Source organism: Octopus bimaculoides, chromosome 16, assembly GCF_001194135.2.
Source record: "Octopus bimaculoides isolate UCB-OBI-ISO-001 chromosome 16, ASM119413v2, whole genome shotgun sequence".
Classification (NCBI taxonomy): domain Eukaryota; kingdom Metazoa; phylum Mollusca; class Cephalopoda; order Octopoda; family Octopodidae; genus Octopus; species Octopus bimaculoides.
In genome coordinates, this window is record NC_068996.1 from 10,157,377 (window position 1) to 10,164,140 (window position 6,764).

Genomic DNA, 6,764 nt, shown 5'->3' on the forward strand with positions numbered 1-6,764 from the left:
TATATATATATGTATATATATATATATATACATATACATATATACGTGTATATATATAACATAGAAGATAGCTTTAAGTGCAGTGCATTCCGTTCTCTCTACGTATATTGATACATTCAAGATACTTTTGAGTTGGGTCTTGAAAAGTTTTCTGTAAATACCATACATGTGTGTGTGTGTATATATATATATATACACACACACATGCATGCTATTTAAGACCTATTCACGCACTGAGAAACACACTCACACACACACATGCTCACATACACATACATATGCACACACACCTAAAACGTAGAGTACAAAAGGCAAGCAACAGCAGCAGCAGCCACAACATGACTGCTGCCGCCGTTATCGTCTTTGCTCCCAGCGCCACCTCCACCATTGGCATCACCAGCAACAGGATTAAGAAATGTTTTATGTCACCTCAACCCATATGGGATGATGGGATGATGGTTGTGGTATGTATAGCACTAATGAATATGGAGGGATGAAAAAGAAGAAGCAAGCTCACTGTTATGTTGACATACTCTCGGGTGAACGTTGTATCTGATTCTGGATTTACAGTGTCATGCATGACACAAAAGGTACCTGGGGAGAGGCGGAACGCAGTGGGGGACAGGGTGGGATGCTTGGTGTAGTAGATTCTGTATTTCTTTAAGTTCACATTTGTAAGCTATCATATACCTAGGGGAAGAATATACATCCATCATACATACATACATACATACATACATACATGCATGCATATATATATAAATAAATACATACATACATACATTCATACATACACACATATATACATACATTCATACATAGATACATACATACATTCATTCATACATACATACATAAATACATACATACATACATACATTCATACATACATACATAAATACATACATACATTCATACGTACATACATACATAATTACATACATACAAATATACATAAATACATACATACATAAATACGTACATGCATACATACATACAATCATGCATACATACAAACCCACTTATATATATATATATATATATATATATATATATATATATATACGTAAATATACATATACATATATAAACATGTATATATATACATACATATATATATGTATATATATATATATGCATATACATATATATATACACACACATACTCTTACACATAAACACATATATGAATATATATATGTATGTATATATATATATATATATATGTGTGTGTGTGTGTACGGTATATGTATATAAATACATACATACACATGCATACACATACACAGGCTTATATACATGTGAAAGCAGATACAAATATACATAGATATCTATGTAGATATCAGTGTATATATTTGTACATGTATTCATATATAAACATGTGTATATGTGTGTGTGTGTTTATGTGTGTGTATTCATGGTGTATGGTTGTGCATTTGTGTGTGTGTGTGTGTGTCTACATGCTTGTATATATATATATATATGTGCATAGGCACGGTATGGCTAAACGGTTAAGAAGTTTGCATTCCAGCTGAGAGATCCCATGTTTACTCCCCCACTGCTTGGCTTCTTAAGAAAATATCATTCTTTACAGCTTCAGATTATCCCAAGTCTTGAGAATGAAATCAGGTAGAAGCCTTTCAGATAAATTATACCAATAATACAGAATGGTACAGCTGCATCATACAAACACACGCATACACAGAGCCATGCTGGTTTTGCCTAAAAAACTGTACACACATATGTTTGGAATACTCAGTCCATTAAGCAATTTATTCAGGAGCAGGTAATTCAGTTGACTGAATAACTGAATGATGAATGACAGAGAATAACGGAATAAATGAATGACAGAGATCCACCATATATATTTAGCATGTATCATATATATATATATACACACAAACACAAGCACGCACACATATATATGTGCATGTGTCTGTGTGTGTGCCTGTGTATGTGTGTGTATACATATAGTCAGTAAAATGGCATTCCAAATGTCACACAATAGCAGTAATGATGATGATAATGAACGTGAATGTATAATAATAATAATAATAATAATGATAATAATAATAATAATAATAATAATAATAATAATAATAATAATAATAATAATAATAATAATAAATGCCTGGATGCAGTACCAGGCAGTGGCTGTCATGGCTTCTGATCTTAATTGATTGGAAGTGTTATCATGTACATTGTTTTGTCTTGGTATAAAAAGATGGGCTACAGCAAATATTCTACTCAATACCACAGATTTGCTTGTCAGTTGTTTGACCTTAACCAGTTGAGCATGTCCCTTGGTGGTTGACGATATGTGCATCTCTGATCATGAGCAGAAGTAGTGGGGGAGCATCATAGCCATGTGCTGAGAGGAATTCTTTGGGGTTTGAATAATTCACCTTTGGAAATATATGTGTTTCGCTCATCATCCTTAAACAACCCTTATTCAGGGACCTTTTGAGTGGGATGAGGTACTTGACCTGAAGAAAATTCTAACTGGGCCCCACCTGTGTGGTCATGTGCTGTTTATCTTGATATGAGATCACCATGTTATGCACATATGGTTGTGATGCATGTGCCTGGTGTACCCTTATCAGACGGGTAGTCATGATGGGTATAATGGGCTTCGTATATTTTACCCCAGTGTCACTTTGATGGCATGCACTGCTCTCTCACTCAATAATAATAATAATAATAATAATAATAATAATAATAATAATAATAATAACAATAATAACAATAATAACAATAATAATAACAATAATAATAGTTTCAAATTTTGGCTCAGAGCTGGCAGTTTCAGAGAAGACGCCGAGTCAATTACACCAAACCTAATACTCAACTGGAACTTATTTTGTTGGCCCTGAAAGAACGAAAAATAAAGTCGACCACATTGTAATTTGAACTCAGAATGTAAAGACAGATGAAATACTGTTAAGCATTTTGTCTGGCATGCTAATGAGTTTGTCTATTGATAAAATGTGGCGTCTCAAGGTGGTAACAATACCAGTGATTGTAGGAGTGCTAGGAATGACCAAAAAAGGGACTGAACATTATTTGGGAATGATCCCTGGCTTACCATCCATGCAAGATGTGCGAAGGAATTTTAATTCATACATCATACATATTGGGAAGAACATCGTCGATGTGAGAATGATTATTACCCATGTATCTTAATTTTATTTATGTTTTTGTATCTTAGTTTTTAATTTTTTAATTTGTTCTTATTTTTATTTATTCATTTATTTTTTCAGATCACTTCATTTCATTTCAAAAGTGAAGAATGTGGACTACCAGTTGCCTGTCAATATATACAGTGGCCTAGCAATGTATACAGCGATTTTTTTTGCTCTAGGTATTGGGAAGAAACTCGACAAGAAATGAAAAACAAATTGAAAGAAGAAAAATGCATGATGATGATGATGAGGATGCTGATGATGATGATGATGATGATGGTGAGGATGATGATGATGTCCATGTCGATGATGATGATGATGATGATGATGATGATGATGATGATGATGATGATGATGATGATTGTTAAAAAATATTTGCTTTTTCCTATGTAACTTCATTTAATTTTGTAAATAAACAATCAAGTGTGCTTATTTTAATGGCCTATCAATGTAAACAGTGAGTTTCTTTCCTCTAGGAGTCAGGAGGACACTTGGCAAGAAATGGAAGCAAAACTAGAAGAAGAAGAAGAAGAAGAAGAAGAAGAAGAAGAAGAAGAAGAAGAAGAAGAAGAAGAAGAAGAAGAAGAAGAAGAAGAATTGGAAGAAGAAGAAGAAGAAGAAGAAGAAGAAGAAGAAGAAGAAGGAGGAGGAGAAGGAGGAGGAGAAGAAGAAGAAGAAGAAGAAGAAGAAGAAGAAGAAGAAGAAGAACTCATAATAATTTTGAAAATTATCATTTTCTGCAGTTCAAATTGACCAGGTGCTTGAGCACAGAAAAGCTGACCCAGCAGTGATGGACAAAGTAGACCACATGTGTTCTATAACTGATGTTTCATACCCATTTGATCCACAAATAGTTAAGTAGGAAGGCAAGGAAATTGACATATACAATCCTTTTAAATATAACAAACCCTGAACTGTGGAAGTTGGAAAGAGAAGATAATGCTAATCATTTACATTTTTTACGTTATTTACATTATTTACGGATATTTGTTCTCATTTTGTTTGTTGTCAACACAACATTTCAACTGATATACCCTCCAGCCTTCATTAGATGTCTTGGGGAAATTTCAAACCTGGGTTCTCACACCTAGGCTATTTTTCGATATTATTATTATTATTAATATTATTATTATTATTATTATTAATATCATCATCATCATCATTATTATTATTATTATCATTATCATTATTATTATTATCATTATCATTATTATTATTATCATTATTATTAGTGTTCAGGTCACTGCTTGGAATTGAACTTGGAATCTTGGGGTTAGTAGCCCGCGCTCTTAATCACTATGCCATATGCCCGTGGGCATATGGCATAGTGGTTATGCTAATTATTGTTGAGGTCAAAATGATATTGAGAGGAACATAAAGAAAATGGTTATTTATAGAGTGTCCGGTGGAGCTGTTGCAAAAAGTTTGCATCCTCGGCATGGCCAGAACCATCATGAAAGTATTAGATAGTTGAAAAGAACAAACAGCATGGTACCGTAGGCTACAAACTGCAGGTAGCAAACCCACTACTCATGCAAAATTCTAGGAGTTCCAATCTGAGTTAAAACAACAACAACGCTAATCCTAAATTACAACAAGGATGTATTTTATTACAAAATATACTAATGTGCTTGATAGATATGAATACATTATACTGAATTACATTATATATACAGCTATATTATTATATAATATGATGTAAACAAAGTGATACATGAAAACTTATCAAGGTGTGTACATACATATATACATACATACATGCTTAAGTACGTATGTACATACATGCATACATGCAAACATGCATACATGCATGCATCCATGCAAACATATATATATGTATAATTCAGACTCTTGTATATTTAAAAATATAAAACACATATGCTGAAATTTTTTGGAAACTTTATATCTTAGCAGAAACACACCCCTATGGGTGATTTTTCTGCACATATACTTGGTAAGACTATCAGATACTGCACACACACACACACGCACATACACACATGAACACACACACACACGTACACACACAGACACACACACACTGACACATACACACACACATGCATGTTTATGTATATGTATGTATCATCATCATTATCATCATTTAACGTCTGCTTTCCATGCTGGCATGGGTTGGACGATTTGACTGAGGAATGGTGAACCAGATGGCTGCACCAGGCTCCAATCTGATTTGGCCGAGTTTCTACAGCTGGATGCCCTTCCTAACGCCAACCACTCCGAGAGTGTAGTGGGTGCTTTTATATACATGTATATCATCATCATCGTTTAACATCCGCTTTCCATGCTAGCATGGGTTGGACGATTTGACTGAGGAGTGGTGAACCAGAGAGCTGCACCAGTCTCCAGTCTGTTTTGGCCTAGTTTCTCTGGCTGGATGCCCTTCCTAATGCCAACCACTCCGAGAGTGTAATGGGAGCTTTTACTTGCATGGGTGTGTCATGGAGAGGGAAAGGGTCATAGACATGAATATTACTTTGCTGGGAAGGTCTTCACAAGTAGAGAATATCACATATTGCCTTGGTTCCTTGTCATTTCAGTGAGGCCTATCATCTGACAATCCTTTCTCACCACTTCATTCCACATCTTCCTGGGTCTACCCTAACCACATGTTCTCTCCACAATTAGAGATCAGCACTTCTTTATGTAGCTGTCCTCATCCATACACATCACATGACCATACCAATGCAGCCATCTCTCTTGCACACCATATCAGATGCTTTTTGTACCCAAATTTTCTCTCAATACATTTACACTCTGTCATATATGCACATTGACATTACCCATCCTGTGAAACATATTGGCTTCATTTCTTTCAAGCCTTTGCAGGTCCCCTGTAGTCACAGCCCATGTTTCATTGCCATACACAGGCATCATTTTAATTTTGAAGGAGAAGCCCTTTCTTACCAACAAAGGAAATACCTCTCTGAACTTTGCTCAGCCAGTTTTTATTATTGTAACTACACTTTCAAGTTATCCTCTTCTATTGCCAATTTAGTCACCTAGGTAACAAAAACTATCAAAGGATGCCCTCCACTATTGAGGAAATCTGTTTTCTGTAAATACATCCTTATTGTTCATTGTACCTTCACATCTACAGCATACAAAGACAACTTTCTCTCTTAACCTTCCACTGCACTTCTAATATGCCCATAGCTTGAACTGGGTTTACCAAATGGAGTTTCTACTCTCACCTTTTCTACACAAGGAACAGGGTCATTTCCCCTGAAGGGATCTGTGATTTGTTTGCTTTCCTGCTTACTGGGACTTTGGTCTTTGTGATATATATGTATGTATGTGTCCGTGAGTGCATGTGTATGTGTGTGTGTATGCATGTATGTATGTATGTATGTATGTATGTATGTGTGTGTGTGCACGTGGGTGCATGTGTATGTGTGTATGTGTGTGTATGTATGTATGTATGTGTGTGTGTGTATGTATGTATGTGTGTGTGCGTGCATGTGCATGTGTGTATGTGTGTGTATGTATGTATGTATGCATGCATGTATGTATGTATGTGTGTGTATGTATGAATGTGTGTATGTATGTGCGTATGTGTGTGTG